We start from the raw sequence: 16674 nt of genomic DNA on the forward strand, positions 1-16674 counted from the left end.
CAGAGAGCCTGAAACCGGAGAGACTGCATATGGAATCTAAGGGGACTGGGGGGGGGGGGGGGGGGGGGACAGAGAAAAGAAGAAAAAAAGTAGGTGCAGATGGAGGGGTGCACTGAGGTATACTTGTAGGTGTGTGGGTGTATTTCTGTTTTCCTTGCTTATGGCAGGCCATGAGCTGTACCTCCCTACACACAGAGGGGGAGTGGGGCTCTTTGGTGAGTGTTGGCGGAGGCGATGTGGGGCTCTGGTTTGTCTGTAGGTGATGGGGTATACCTGTAAGGTGTGTGTGTGTGGGGTGTATTTCTGTTTTGCTCCTTACATGTGGCAGGCTGTGGGCTCTACCTCCCTGCACACAGAGGTGAAGTGGGGCTCTTTGGTGAGTGTTGGCGGAGGCGATGTGGCGCTCTGGTTTGTCTGTAGGTGATGGGGTATACCTGTAAGGTGTGTGTGTGGGGGATATTTTTGTTTTGCTCCTTACATGTGGCAGGCTGTGGGCTCTACCTCCCTGCACACAGAGGTGAAGTGGGGCTCTTTGGTGAGTGTTGGCGGAGGCGATGTGGCGCTCTGGTTTGTCTGTAGGTGATGGGGTATACCTGTAAGGTGTGTGTGTGGGGGATATTTTTGTTTTGCTCCTTACATGTGGCAGGCTGTGGGCTCTACCTCACTGCACACAGAGGTGAAGTAGGGTCTCTGGTGTGTCTGTAGGTGATGGGGCACACGGAGGTATACTTGTGTGTGTGTGTGGGGGGGGGGGTGTATTTCTGTTTTCCTTACACGTGGCTGGCCGTGCGCTCTCCCTCCCTGCACACAGAGGGGATGTGGGACTCTGGTGTGTCTGTAGGTGATGTGATGTAGGTATACTTGTAGGTGTGCTTTCTCGTGTCTGGCAACAGACGGGCCACCGCTGCACCTCCCAACATACAGTGCCGGAGACGAGGAGCACACGCTGTTGGGGGAGGAGAGCTGCTCCCTTTTCTCAGGACAGCTAACTTGTTTGAACACATGCTGCTCTTTTGAATAGAAGCTCCTCCCACTGGGGAGGGTGAGGAGGAGGAGGGAGGGAGAGCAGGAGGCAGGGCAGAGCTTGGGCCATCCACCTGCTGCAGCCTCAGGAGTCGGCCTGGGGTCGAACCCGGGACCAAAGTCAACGATTGGTCGGAACCGCTGGAAGACCAGGGGTCAGATCCACCAGGGACTGGAGCCGGAAACCCCAGGCGGGGGCGAGAGTGACCGACCTGCCCCCCTCCTCCATCTGGACCATCACCCCCCGCCCCCCACTCGGGGGGCTCGGGACGCCCGGGAGGGGAGAGTGTCACCGGAGTGTGGACTCTGGCCGGCACCAGCACCGCCGCCGGCACCGGACTCCAGGGGGCGCTTCAAGTAAGTTTATCCTTCGCGGAGGTCATCCGGAAGTGCGACGGATCTAGAGTTTGGTGGGAGCCCTCCCCTGGCATGCGCCCTGCCCGCTGTGCCCACTCCGTGCCACCAATCACCTTGCCAGGCTCTGCTCTCTTGTAAAGTAAAACCCCACTGCGCCGAGAGGGGGCACTTCCGGGCTCCTCTCAGATGTCCTGGCTGTTGAGGGGTACAAGGAACCCCGAGTTGTTTCTGTGGGGTTCATAGGTTGGTCCGGTGCTGCAGACCGGTAAGTTTGGGGTTCATAAACGACATGGGGGTTTTGTCCTCGCTTTCATTGATAGTTTGTGTGTTTTCAGGTGAGCAGGCAGGTGCTGTCATTCCTTGGGGAGGGGCGGGGGCCGCGGTGCGTGCTTCTCCAACTGGTCCGTTTGGATGGGGGGTTTTTGTGGGGGGCTCGTAGGTTCTGTGTGTTGGGTGAGGGGAGATATCGATTTATCACGGATATTATTTGGGGGAATTGTACCCATTTCAAGGGAATGTGTGCCAGGGGTATTTGAATGTGTCTCGAAGACCCCTAGATGCACCTGTTTGGTGTGAGCCGCTCACCTAGTCCAGGTTACTGCTTTGAATTCCAGGAAATGTAGGTACAGATTCTAAAGATAGCAACCATTGGTAAAGCCAGTCAAGCAAGCTTTATTGGGTCTCACAAACCCCTCGTTGCCGTAGTAGCCCCGAATGGATCTACTTTGTGTGGGCATGTACTCCCTGTGAATGGACAAAATGCCTTCATCAGAGTGAAGTTAGCCAATGGCTGAAGTGGCCTGACCCACTGTCCCATGCTGTAGGGGGAAGAAAAACATTTGACTGTCACAGCAGCTGACCAAAGGAATAGTAGGGCTGGCTAATAACCCTATATTAGAAAATGTAATGGTATGTGCCATTTTATTGAAATCGAAAGCTCTTGACTAATGCCATACCTAAAAACAAAACTGAAAGTATCCCAATTTAAAGACCCCCACCCCGCTCAAAGGGCAGGGTGAAATACTTAAAGGGGACATGGGATAGCTGGGACCTCCACATCGTGCTGATTGGTTGGAAGTGTTGGGGAATAACACATGCTGCAGTGTTTTTATCCAGGCTTAGGGCTATGCGTGCTGTGGTCTTCTTCAGACCAGTAGTTTGAGGGTGTGTGTGGGGGCGAGGGGGGTCATAGGCGAGGCAGTGTCTTATCCATACTAGTCGGTTGGGGGTGTTATATCCATACCGCTTGTTCGATGGTTTGGGGGTGTTGGGGCAACCGATGCTGCAGTACGTTCTTCGTGCCGCTAGGCTGTGGGTGTGAGGGTTACGTGCGGTGGTCTTTTCTTCATGCCTATAGGTTGAGGGTGTTGTGGTGCCAGGTGGGTCTGGCAGTATTTTCTGCAGGTCAATAGGGTGTGAGTGTGGGTCACATGCGCTGCTATGTTTTCTTCAGGCTGGTAGGTTGGGAGTCTTGGGGTAAGAGGCGGGTCTTATGGTGTTTCTGCAGTCAGTATGTTTCGGAGTAACAGGTGCCTGCGGTACTTCCAGGCTGACAGGTTGGAGGTCTAGGGGTAATAGGTGGGTCTTATGGTGTTTCTGCAGTCGATATGTTGTGGCTTTTTTGGTAACAGGTTGGGCTGGTAGGTTAGGATCTTGGGGTAAGAGGTGGTTCTTATGGTGTTTCTGCTGCCGGTAAGTTGTGGGGTAACAGGGGCTGGTAGGTTGGTGGTCTTGGCGCAGCAGGTGGCCTTATTGTGTTTCTGCAGTCGGTAGGCTGTGAGTGTTGGGGTACAGGTTTACGCTGCAGTGCTTTTTTCACGCTGGTAGGTTGGCAGTCCTGGGGTAACAGGTGGGTCGTAAGATGTTTCTTCAGTCGGTTGGCTGCGAGTGTTGGGGTACAGATTTGTGCTGCTGTGATTTCTTCACGCTGGTAGGTTAGGGTCTTGGGGTAAGAAGTGGTTCTTATGGTGTTTATACTGTTGTTATGTTGTGGGGTAACAGGTGCTGGTAGGTTGGTGGTCTTGGTGCAGTCGGTAGGCTGTGTGTGTTGGGATGGGTACAGTGTTGTACTGCAGTGCTTTCTTCACGCTGGTAGGTTGGCAGTCCTGGGGTAACAGGTGGGTTGTAGGGTGTTTTCTGCAGTCGGTAGGCTGTTGGTGTTGGGATGGGTACTGGTTTGTACTGCAGTGCTTTCTTCACGCTGGTAGGCTGGAGGTCTTGGGATAACTGGTGGGTTGTAAGGTGTTTTCTGCAGTCGGTAGGCTGTTGGTGTTGGGATGGGTACTGGTTTGTACTGCAGTGCTTTCTTCACGCTGGTAGGCTGGAGGTCTTGGGGTAACTGGTGGGTTGTAAGGTGTTTTCTGCAGTCGGTAGGCTGTGGATGTTGGGATGGGTACAGTTTTGTACTGCAGTGCTTTCTTCACGCTGGTAGGCTGGAGGTCTTGGGATAACTGGTGGGTTGTAAGGTGTTTTCTGCAGTCGGTAGGCTGTTGGTGTTGGGGGTGGGTACTGGTTTGTGCTGCGGGGCTTTCTTCACGCTGGGCATTCATTTAATCTCCAAGTGCCTTCTGGGAGTTGTAGTGATTGTTCACTTCCATGTAGCCTCATTGTATATTCCAATGAGTTGGAAAAGGAAGAGCCAGTGCTCATTCAATCACGATTTATAAAGCGCAGCAAGTCACCCAAGAGGGTTTCAAGGCGCTGGAGTTGCTAGCTGCTTCGTGGTGCTTTTGTTCACAACCATGTTTTGAGTCCTTTCTTGAATTCCCGGAGGGATGCGGCATACCTGAGTAGAAGGGGAAGGTCGCTCCAGGATTTGGATGCTAGGTGTGACTTTTTTTTGCCTTTATCCTCGCAATCCCCTCGACCTCACCCCCACATCGGCCATGTTGAAATCTTTGGTTCTTTTAACTACAGATATTAAGGTATGCCAACTGATTCTCTGGGATATTGTCCGATCCATGCTGTGCTTTGTATTCTGGTACTTGTAGTTCTCTATTTTTATTCCAGTAGCTCCCTAGTTGTCCAGGTGTTGGCAGTTTGTCACCGTTTTTAGGTCGCACCCAGGCAGAGCGCATGCGCTGTCTGGAAGACCTGCCGTGATCACTGTTCAGAGTGTAACCCTGCCTGCTCCTTGCCTTTGGTTCACTCCTGCGTTGCTCTTTTTTCCTGACTCCTTATTGGTTGGTGCTCCCGAAACATAATGTCTGTTTTATGTCATGGAGCACTGGCCAACTACAGTTTACTTATGCTGTAGGTGGTTATGTGCTCATTTAGGGGTTACTTGTTTCATTTCCTGCTAGTCTTTCACCACAGCGCTCACTTCACGGGCCGCAGCGCGCATATGTTTTTTGGTACTTGGACATCGTGCTTCATGTTCTAGCATGGCGTCCTCTTTCATGTGGGCCACCATGTGCATAACTTTTATATAGAGGGGCGCCATGCTTCGTATCAGCACAGCGCCCACTTTCATGTTTGCAACATGGGCACCACGCTTTATTTTTCAGCATGGTACCTGCTTTTTAGGTCTCGCCTGACCCAGCGCATGCGCTGGTCTGGCGAGACTTATTGAGAGGGCTCCAAAAAGTGCTACCAGGCCAGCCTAGAGCTACAGTGCATGTGCGCGCGCACGCCGCACTTTACCGCGATCACTTTCACTTTAGCGGCCGCTTGGCATAGCCAATAGGTCTCGCTTTTGGGACCTTATATTTAGTTTTGCACTTATAAGGTCCCAAAGGCGAGACCTATTGGCTCTGCCAATGCTTGTTATGTTTACCATCCATAAAGCTCCAAGTCTCACAAATGCAAGACCTATTGGATTAAGTCAAATGTTTTTTTGGCTCGGCCTAGTGGAGTATTGCTATTGGCTCTTTAGGTGTATCCCTCCACCTCCCCTGGAGTGCCTGCTGTGAACCACATGTAGGGCTACTTTACAACTATATACCTGTCTATCCACTTCATGGTGGCTCTCTCCTGGATGTCTCATCTTAAAGTGTTACGGTGATGCAAGCGTGGGCACCTTAAACCGAGTACTTTGCATTTGCCACTGCTTGCTGTAGTCTGGCAACACAAAAGTACACGTCGCTGAGGTGCTCGTGCCGGTCGTGGGGCATCCGGAGAGCTCTGAAAGTTTACCCCGCACTGTGGACTTTGCACATGTCAACAAAACACGTAACACAAACACACAGGGGAGGGCGGGCAGGTGCGCTGTGTGTCGAAATGTCGAAAACTTGGCAACACCAGCGTGTCGGGTAAGAACGATGACTGCCGGGCTTGTGTTTTTTAGGGCTTCGAAGCGCTAGTAGTCAAAAATACAATTTAGCGGTACCTTACCAGCCCAGCGTGTTATTGTAATCTCTTTTGTGGGGTGCGTGGAGGGGTCTTGGAGGTGTTCTCTTGTTTCACAAAGGCACCTGGAGTGTACACGTCCCTTAAGGTGGTCTCATGATTCGTCTACGGTGCTGCGGCACCTCTTTCACACGGTTAGAGTCGCAGTCACACCCCTGCAGCGAAGGAGAGCCCGGTTCTGTAGAGGGATGCGCCGCTGGATTCTAGGCGCTATGATGGACATGAGCGCCCTGAGGACAGGTGGAGGAGGCGAATGTCCCTCTCGAGTGACGCTCCGTGCTCCCCGATCGGCCTCTCCGCACATCTCAGCTTTTTTTCTTTTGTTTGCAATCTCGAGGGGCCCAGAGCGGCCCTGGCAGTGCGGAGATCTCAGATCGACAAGGGAAAAATAGGTAAAGCGCTTGGTTCATCAGTGCACGCGGCCGCCCCTGCACAGCTGGTGGAACCCACAAGGCTGCAGCCCTGTTAGCAACATTCATGTACTGGGCAAAATCCCTGCTGGCTTCCCGTGCTCACAGTCACAGCCCGAAACCAAGGCCACAGGCAACTACACTATCTCAGCTCCGAGGCCACTGAAAGAATGGGCTCACAGCCATGAGCTGTGTCCTTCGGGCCGTGTGTGTGTGTGTGGGGGGGGGGGGGGGGGGGGGTTCTCGAAAGAAGAGTAACGGTTGCGTTCTTTTACACCAAGTCGTAGCCCTGTATCAAAACCCCCCACCCCAACCATAGCACCTGCGTGTCCAGCCCCACCCCCCTTTGAGATCAAAGGACCCCGTGGGCAGGGGATCCCCGTCCCTCAGAGACAACAGAGAAGCCCATACCCCCAGGGGACTCGCTTCCTCCTGAGACTGCGTACTACGGCCAGGGCTCCCACCGCTGTGGCACCACAGGGCGCTGTGGCACCACAGGTTCTTTGGCCAGGGCTCCCACCGCTGTGGCACCACAGGCCTCTGTGCCCAGGGCTCCCACTGCTGTGGCACCACAGACCTCTGCCCAGGGCTCCCACTGCTGTGGCACCACAGGCCTCTGTGCCCAGGGCTCCCACTGCTATGGCACCACAGGGCTTTGTGGCCAGGGCTCCCACCGCTGTGGCACCACAGGGCTCTGTGGCCAGGGCTCCCACCGCTGTGGCACTATAGGCCTCTGTGCCCAGGGCTCCCACTGCTGTGGCACCACAGGGGTCTGTGCCCAGGGCTCTCACCGCGGAGGCACCACAGGGCTCTGTCCCCAGGGCACCCACCACTGTGGCACCACAGGGCTCTGTGCCCAGGGCACCCACCACTGTGGCACCACAGGGCTCTGTGCCCAGGGCACCCACCGCTGTGGCACCACAGGGCTCTGTGCCCAGGGCTCCCACCGCTGTGACACCACAGGGCTCTGTGGCCAGGGCTCCCACCGCTGTGGCACCACAGGCCTCTGTGGCCAGGGCTCCCACCGCTGTGGCACTATAGGCCTCTGTGCCCAGGGCTCCCACTGCTGTGGCACCAAAGGGGTCTGTGCCCAGGGCTCCCACCACGGTGGCACCACGGCGCTCTGTGCCCAAGGCACCCACCACTGTGGCACCACAGGGCTCTGTGCCCAGGGCACCCACCACTGTGGCACCACAGGGCTCTGTGCCCAGGGCTCCCACCGCTGTGACACCACAGAGCTCTGTGGCCAGGGCTCCCACCTCTGTGGCACCACAGGGCTCTGTGCCCAGGGCTCCCACCTCTGTGGCACCACCGGGCTCTGTGCCCAGGGCTCCCACCTCTGTGACACCACAGAGCGCTGTGCCCAGGGCTCCCACCGCACTGGCACAACAGGGCGCTGTGCCCAGGGCTCCCATCGCTTTGGCACCACAGGGCTCTGTGCCCAGGACCCCCACCGTTTAGATCAAAGGACCTCATGGACGGGGGGTTCCCCCTTCCTCCACAGACCTCAGAGAAGCCCATTCCCCCCAGGGACTCGCTTGCTGAGACAAATACTATGGCTCCCACCGCCGTGGCAACACAAGGCTCCCACTTCCCGGAGACCAAAGGATTCCGTGCCCACGGGCATGTGCCTAGGGGCCTGGGCACCGCCGTTAAGGTCGAGGATTCTGTACTTATGTGCCGTCTTCGAAGACACAGGGGGCATGCTTCGCAGAAGACTCACCATGAGATCAAACAAGCATTGGCATAGCCAATAGGTCTCGATTTTGGGACCTTATAAGTATTTAGTTATGCAACACAATATCCTTGGTGCAACAACAACTGTTGCATGGCAAAACACTTATAAGGTCCCAAAGGCGAGACCTATTGGCTGTGCCAATGCTTGTTGCTGTTTTTGTGGTACTGCAATATATAGGGATGTTATTTGTCACAGTTTACAGTTTGGATTAGATCATTGATGACACTATTGTTCATAGGATCACAATGTCTCCAGTGACAACTTCTTGCTGCCCAGGTTGTGCCGAGGGGTTCCTTATCCGGTGGTTCTGCTGTCCTGATCGAGCCGAAGGTCCTGCTGCAGTTGTCTCCTCCCTGTGGGTGTGGTGTTGGGTGTGGTTGTGTGTGTGTGGTTGGTTTTGTGTGTGTGTGTGTGTGTGGTTGTGTGTGTGTGTGTGTGGTGTTGTGGTTGTGTGTGTGACAGGCAAACATGGCCGACACAGAATGTGCGTAAATGGAAGGGTTAAAGGTTGTCTCCTGCAGACAACAGAGCCCTTCCTTCAGTATGTTTCTATTTCGAGAGGCGGTCCTCTTTCTGTTATTGTCTTTGTAGCAATACTCCTGCAAATCCGTGTGTCCAAACATGCATTAAAGTTGATGACTTCTGCACTCCCCTATGCGTCTGTTGCATACCAGCCAGCCCCCTGAAAAGAGCATTTATTAGGAAATGGTGAATCAAATGTAAATATTGGATGCACGCACTATAATCTTACTTATCTCCAGACATGCTGTTGGTGTGTAATGTCCTGATTAATTATTCTGGCAAACCCGTTTGCTACATTATGGCAAGCCTGTTTGCTACATTATGTCGGTTTATTCAATTTTGCTGTTTGCTACAGTAAGCTCTTGTAACATTATGCGAGCTTGTGACAGCATTCTCGTGTGTGGCCTGTTTCCGGTGTTTACATGCTGTTTGCTACCTGAACCTCTTTTTTTAGGTCTCGCCTGACCCAGCGCATGCGCTGGTCTGGCAAGACCTTTTGTAGGTGGGTTTCGAAAGTGCTACCCACATTTTTGTGCTGGCTACAAGCGTCAGTGCATGATGGCGTGCACGCGCACAGCTGCTCCCCGCATTCCCCCTCCCTTCTCGCCCAGCCATCTGCCTTTCCTGCACCAGCCTTCAGCACCATGCCCCTCCCCCCGCTATTTTAGCACGTCAACGCGATCGCTTTCAGAGTGATCGCGATCGCGATGACTTTCGCCTGGCCTCTCCCCTCTGCAGCGTCGGTGTGTATATTTTTGGCTTCTTGTGATTGCACATACAAAATCACTGTTTGTCATAAAAATCCGGGTGCGTTTTTAATACAATTCTGGACAGCATCTTCTGAAATACTCAGCAAAGCACGGCGAGATAAATTGCTTGAGCCATTATGAGATGTTGATTTGCTTTCACGGTGTGTTGTCGTGTTTTAGCTTATCTGTGATGCAACACTGTTACATGTGGACTTCTCATCAAAAGTAAAAACACCGAGATGTGTAGTCTTTCTCTCTCACCCACCCTCCTCTCAATCTCACTGGATTTCTTTCTTGCTCTCTCCCTCTGTTTCTCTCTCGTCCTAACCTTTTTCTGTGTCCCTCATTCTGAGTCTCTCTATCTCATTCTCTCTCCTTTCCTAACCCTCTTTGTCCCTGCAGTTCCCCTGTCTCTCTCACTCTATCACCCTCTCTGTCTTTCTCTCCACCCATCTGTCTTCCGTGCTTCCGTTTTTCTCTGGGCCCCTTTATTTCCCTGAGCCTGTTTCTCTCCCCGATACCAAATCTGAAATAACACCCAAGGCTGATTACCAAAGTAGGATTGAATCCATTTGGTAAATTGCTTTTAGAACATGAGTGAGCAATAACATTTTTTAACTATAATTAAAACTACATTTGTATGGATTCCATTGAAACATATCCATAAAAGGCATCCTCCTAGCCTGTTCAAGGGTCTGCAATGTAACTACATTTAAAAAGACAAACATTGGCATAGCCAATAGGTCTCACCTTTGGGACCTTATAAGTGTTTAGCCATGCAACAGTTGATGTTGTTGCACCAAGGATATTGTGCTGCATAACTAAATACTTATAAGGTCCCAAAAGCGAGACCTATTGGCCATGCCAATGCTTGTGTTATATCGCGCTGTTTGCTACAATAAAATAATAGTTAGCATTTAAGGTGGGCATGTGATATTGCCTGACGGAGATGCACCCACTGGGAGAAACCCGAACGCTGGTAAGCACAAAAGCGGGGGGGATTGAGAAAGCAAGAGGAAAGATAGATGGCGCTGGCGGTTCGCGCGAGCACGCTCGCGTGAACGCAAGCTTGTCGCCAGCCAGCAGCACTTAGAAAACTCACCTACTAAAGTCTCTCCGAGCAGCGCATGCGCGCTGACTCAGCAAGACCTAAAAAGCAACCACTCCCAGTGGGTCTAATTTCTGTGGCTCACTCACTGAATGAAGGATATAAACGACCAGCCTTCTATCAAGCACTCCAATAACTGAATACTTTAGTGCTTTGGTTTTAAGAAGCAAAAGTAGTCATTCCTTTGCCCTCCAAATGAAATCCCAGCCTCAATGGGACTGGATAGAGTGGCCGGCAAGATTATGAAGTATCTCACATTTTTATATGTGCATAACACATACACACAATTGCCACACTGTTAAAACATTCAAAGTGACAACACAGAACTGAAAACTTTAGAAAGTAAATTGGCAGCCCAACCCAGCCCCCCCGTATACATTGTGAGCAAATATAATGACCAGTAACATAACTAATCACTTTGAAAATGACATAATTCTTTTCTCCACATCACCACTAACGAGAGTCCAAAACCCACAAATCTGCCGTGCTCAATTACATCACGCATAAAGCTACCCTATAGGAGGAGTATCATTTGAAGGGAAGCAATTGTGTGCTGGTGGTATCAGTTGTCACATTCAATTACTTATATAGAAATTGTGATTTTTAGAAAATGAAAAAAGGAAGGGAAAAAAACATGGAATCGACATTCGAATTCCCGAAGATCCTGCAGTGAGTAGCGTAGTTTGTGAGGTTCGAAGCAATGTTTTAGCGAGTGTGCAAGGGGTAAGTCGAATCTGTGCAACACCTGAACTGACAAAAAAGTACTAATGTGTTTTTTAAAATGGCGGTACTCTCGAAGTAACGTGAACATTCGCTTTGTTATTTCACCCCTTGACGTGCCACCGTAGTCTGAAAATATGCCCCATAGAGGTCAACGGTTAATTAGCACAAATATGAAGAACACACCTTGAGGTAAAGTTCATATTTAAGGTACTGCCGGCATTTAAAACAAGCAACGCGAGTGGTGCGTGCGCGCATGAAAAGTGAAAGCCTGCTGCAAGTGCGAAAGTGAAAGTGATCGCGGCAGTACATATTGCAAAGCTGCCGGCTGTGCGCGTGCACGCTCGCGTGAAGGCAAGCTTTTCGCCAGCCAGCAGCACTCTGAAAACTCAGCGATACCTAAAAACTAAGCCTGGGCAAAGCACTACACTACGCTAGTGTAGTTTGCACTACTTCGCGAATTGCACGTAGCACAGTGCAAACACGCTTAGCAGTGCGTAGTGCAGCGGACATTTTTTGCTTGCTCGCGGTCCTCAACGTCAAGTTGGCGACCGCGAGCAATCAAAATTACATCCCGGCGAGACTTTTTCCTCGTTCGCGATCAGCAACATCAAGTTGCCGATCGCGAGCGTGGAAAATAAACCTCCCGGTGAGATTCTCAACGCGGGGAGGTCAGGTTTCTCATTGCAAGTGGTAGCGTATACTCGCGACCGCTCGCGATGAGAAAGCTGCTCGAGTAAAAATCTACTGGAGCGGCAGAAAACTACAGCTCTCACTGTGCAAGATGCCGTTTTCAATGATTGCTCAGTGCCGTATGCTTGTCTGCACTGTGCAATCATTGAAAACGGCATCTTGCACAGTGCGAACGGGGTACTACGCAGTTCGCGAAGTGGTACGCGTAGCTCGCGTAGTGCGCTACGCGTAGCGCTACTTCGCGAACTACGCTCAGGGTTACTAATAACTATGCCCAGGGGACCCACGAGCTGACACAACAGAACTATGTACCCTGCTGACTGGGCACTGACACGCCCGGGCACTAACACGACAGGGCTCTGTTCCCAGGTGACACACACAACTCGCATATCTTGTGCTGACTGAGGCATGCGCAGTGTGTCTGCTAAAAAAAAAATGGATTGTGCATGTGTCGCCTCTCGGGCATGGGCGATCCACTTTGGGGCCCCAAGCAAGACCTATTTTGGGGGTCCCTATATGTCTTTAAGCTGTTGGTGCATCCAGATTGAGTCCGTTTAAGATGTGGGCAATTGTCCAGATCTTTACCCCCCCCCCCCACATTCGAACCTCCGGGAAAGTGAAATTTCTCTCTTTTATTTCCTGTCTATTCTATTTCTCTATCTAAGCCTCTCTGTCGGCTCTGATGTTACAATGTCACCCAAACACTCTGGTATTTAAAAGAAATATTACAAATGCACAGTTTGAACCATCCTTGCAAGGGAAGAGAAAGGAACTATTTTAGGTGGATGTGAACAGTGTGCAGAGGCTTTGTGCAGTCACTCAAAATGAAGGGAGCCAGTAGGTGTCGTGGGCGGACCCTTGTATACTGTGGCAGGAGGGGGCAAAATGTGAACTGTAGTTTAACAGACCAGTGGGTAAAGGTACAGACAAAGATTCTTTCCCCGCAGCACCCCCTCACAGACCTGCAGGGTTGCCTCGCTCGGGGTCTAGCAGGGAGTAACAACCGGGACTCAGTGGGCTCCCGAGGATGGAGGGCCCCCGGTGCTACTGCACCATACCCACCAGTGAGAGCTACGCCCCTGGCCTCACGACTCAGCTGCACGGCGTCGCTCCTTCACTCACAGACCCGCCTCCCATTGGAACAATCTCTTTGAAGTGCTCCCACGCACCCACTGACCTCTCCAGACCCCCGTCTTCAGCAGGAACCCCTGGGTCACCCACGGAGGAGTTGGTGAGGTCACTGCCAGCGCCCCCAATGGCAGCCTGATAGCACGAGCTGCCTTATTCCGGGCGGCAGGCTGGGCAGTAGAAACCGAATGGCGTGAAGTGCTTCGATGCCAGACAAAACCGCGAAGCACGTAAAAATTCCCCTTTTATTTAAAGGTGGAGATGCCTTTTGTGCAACGTGTACTGAAATGTCCAAGTTCCACATTGTGCCTCATAAATAATTCGCCTTTGTGCTGCTTCGACTTTCTTTTGCTGCTTACTCCTACCGCATAAGGTGGTCATCTGCCGCCACATAATTCCAGTGGTCCTGCCCAGTGGGGAGAGTGCGGTGACCTGCCTGGGGGTGGCACCAGCAGGGACGACCCTTCAGTGGCGAGTCGGAATATGCAGTAGGTCGCCCTGCCTGGGGGCTGGCCAGCGTACATGTCTGCACTGTTGTAAGCCAGTGAACACCACCGTCTGGAGCCTCTCCTGGTGGCCGGGCTCACTGGCACCAGTGACGCCCTGGACGACAAGCGGAGGTTTCCTCCGGGGGCACCTCTACTTGCGTGTCTCCTTCGTGCACTTCTCACTGTTCCCCGTTTTACCAGGTTTTACTTTCCAATGTCTTCCATTCATTTTCATATTTTACTGTTTTTCGTCTTTACTTTCTCTTCTTTTACTTTCTTTTTTTTAATTTATTTTCTCGTTGTTTCCTTTCCATTTTCCCGTTTCTCTCTCCCCCTTTCTCTTTTACACTCGATTTTCTCCTTTTCCGTTTCGGGTGACTTGCTTTTGGTCCTGGGAGATGCACTGTATGACCGTGGGAACGTCCCTTTCCTGTCCGCTCTTGAATCGTATTTAGCATCATTTTCCAAGTTAGGCTCGATGAGTTTCGTGCCCTTACTCTAATCTAACCCTGACCGCAGACATTTCCCAAAGGAAAGCTGTAAACCGCAAGCTGCACAGCTGTTTATATGCTGTGTGCCCGTGGGCACGTTTCACACGCGTGCCCACCGTGTAAGGGAGGGCTGTCGGAAGGCAGGGGGGGGGGGGGGGTCGAGTATTGAAGTACGAGTGAGGAGAAGGGGTCGTGTATGTGGGCCCGTGACTCCATCTGGGGTCAGTTCACCTCACTCATTGCTTCGGAGATGAACACTCCTCAAACTCGCAGAGGGAGGAGCAGCCAGTGGCCGGAAGTTGCATGTTATTAATACCAGTTCAGTTCCCACATATAGCAAAATAAGCAACAGAAAGGTGCCCAATGAGCCTTTGTAAAGGTATTCCATGCGCAGCCACACGTGTTGGTTGCTGCACTTTCCGTGACCTTTGAACCGCTTGTGCTAGAAACCATTTTTTTGGTTAAAATGTGCAGATTATTCAGCAGGTGATGGATTATGTGGCAAATGTATACTTGGGTGAAAACTGTTGCGGCCGCACACTCGCATCATTCCAGTGCTGGCAGCGCCTGGTGGGGTGGGCCCGTTTTTTAGCAGTTTGTGGGCCTGTTATATGGCTAAGTGTGTAGATTTTTACTGTTGATTTCTCTAAGGTTAAAACAAACCTTGCCTGCAGCAAACACAAGTCCATGCGCTCTCCCGTACCCTGAGAGCTAAGCATACAGCGTTTCTTTACAAGTTCAAAAGTGGCCGGATTTGCAAACGTGGGCCACTTTCTAAAGCTCTCTGGTTCACCAAGTGCACGTGCCTTATCCCGGAGTACCTGCTTGATTCTGTGAAGTGCCAGTACTTGTCTATCATCATGTTTTGGATCTCTTTGAGAAGAGCAGATACCCCCTCTCCCCCCACTCTCAAAATGAAGAAGTGTAGGTACTCGGTACCTGTCAGTGCCGGCCCATTTAAAACATTAAGGGGCAGATTTTCAATAACTGGCGCATCCCTGCATATCAGCAGGGATGCGGCAGTTATTTTGCGTCACGGCAGAGACCTCTTGCGCCACCATGGACGCATTTACAATGCGGCGCACCATGGGGCAAGAATAGATAGATCCGTAACACATCTGCTGCCGTAAAGTTGACGCATTTCTGGAGTCGAGTCGCAAGCGCGACGCAGCTCCAGCAAGGCTCGGTGTGCCCCTATGCCTAACATGCTGCGTCAATCCTTGCGCCTGCTTCAAGCAGGCGCAGGGTTTTGACGCAGCATGGCCGTAAAATCTTGTAGATTTCACTCAGCCACTTTTAGGAGGCGTTCCTGCGCCGGAACGCCCCCCCCCTGCGCCGGAACGCCCACATGTGGCGCAGGGCTTTACAACGTGACGCATCTCTCTGATGCGTCACGTTGTAAATACCCAGCAGCATGGCGCTGGCTTTGCGCTGCTGCTGCGTCACAAAAGGACGCAACGGTGGCACAAATGTGGCGTACGGGGCTTGTAAATCTGCCCCAAAGTGCGAACACTGGATAAATATATTGCATTAGCAATGCTCTCCTCTTAAAATAGGGAGTTCCCAGCCTGCCTCAGATTCCCATGGGCGCTGCGGAGGTATATATTGCAGGCTCTAATAAAGTCCCGCCTGCCTCAGGAAAACCCCCAGGTGCCCGCCTCAGGAAAACCCACAGGTGGCCGCCTCAGGAACAAACCCCTCCCCCCCCCCCCCACCTCAGTAAACAGCCCAGGTGCCCGCCTCAGGAAAACCCCCAGGTGCCCGACTCAGGAGAACCACCCCCCGCCCCCCTTCCCCTGTGCCCACCTCGGAAAAACTCAGATGCTTTGTGTTTTTTTTCCTGGCACTAGTTCCGGTTAAAAAAAAAAAATAAAAAAATAATGGCCCATTATGCACTACGCTTTTTTTTAATGGTTTGTCGTTGGTACATGCTGCCTGTACCTTGGTCAGGGGAAATGTAGAAAATCAAAAGGAACTAGCCCCACGGTCGAGGGAGATATGTGTATGTAGATATGAAGAAACAGAATAGTCTCTTTAGTCAAAGGAAACCATTTAGGTTTTTAAGAAAGGCCTCACCCACCAACCTAGTTGCTGGCATGCTTCATCATCGGCCCCCACTAGGGGTACCGAATGTACCCCAAGTGTGCTGCGACGCCTGCAATTGCAACGGAGCTGGTTTATTGTCAAGGTGAGTGTGCAGTGATGGTGTAGTGCGTGTATATTTAAAAGCTGTCCCTCTGGTCCCAAAAACCAATTAGAATTATTTAATAATGGGCCATGGGCAGCATTAAAAGGAGGCAGGGGATGGCTAAGGAGGTATCAATGGCCGCCACCATCCAGTGGGGTCAACATGTTTCAACCAGTGCCTGGAAACTGGGGCTGGCTTTCATCAGGACCACGAAAGTGGAAGGTGAGAGGACAGTTCTAACAGAGTGTGTATAGCCGTCTATCTGCGGCGCACGTTAAGGCGCCTTAACTAGCAGAGGGGGTATTCCTCTTATTTCCAATCCTGTGGGAGGGAAAAGACAAGCATACACAAAACATACCACATATAATGTTAGCCTCAAGCAATATCAAGTAACATGGTATACTGCGGTGGAGGTGCAGAGCGGTACGGCACGTGAGGCAGCGTCAAAAGCGTGCTACAAGTGGCGGTGCACGCTAAAAGTACGCTGTAATGTGTCGAGTGGCACAAGGACACGGTAAAAACATGGTGAACAAAAAAACTAGAATGAACCCATGAATGCTTACACCAAATATTAAAAGGACACAGGCTCCATGAGTCAGGAGTAGGGGTATTCTGTCACAGCTACCATCTGGACAGGGTAAAAACAAAAAAAGAGAGAGAAAGGGACCAAAAGAGGGGGAAGTAAATAAACTTAACCGGCAAAGGAATCAAA

General features: G+C 51.7%; 1 protein-coding gene across 6 annotated transcripts in view; it reads left to right on the top strand.

Annotated features, from left to right (window-relative positions):
• Positions 1 to 1049: 1049 nt before the first annotated feature.
• PHLDB3 (pleckstrin homology like domain family B member 3) overlaps positions 1050 to 16674 on the top strand; it is a 220461-nt gene continuing 204836 nt past the window's right edge. For 2 of the 6 annotated variants that reach the window (XM_085615666.1, XM_085615669.1), the window contains exon 1: positions 1080 to 1645. The gene's annotated coding sequence lies outside the window, so the exon portion shown is untranslated. Of the gene's footprint in view, positions 1646 to 16674 lie in introns of all 6 variants that reach the window. The other 4 variants (XM_085615667.1, XM_085615670.1, XM_085615668.1 and 1 more) reach the window with 4 other exon arrangements.

Source organism: Triturus cristatus, chromosome 7 (assembly GCF_964204655.1).
Source record: "Triturus cristatus chromosome 7, aTriCri1.1, whole genome shotgun sequence".
Classification (NCBI taxonomy): Eukaryota; Metazoa; Chordata; class Amphibia; order Caudata; family Salamandridae; genus Triturus; species Triturus cristatus.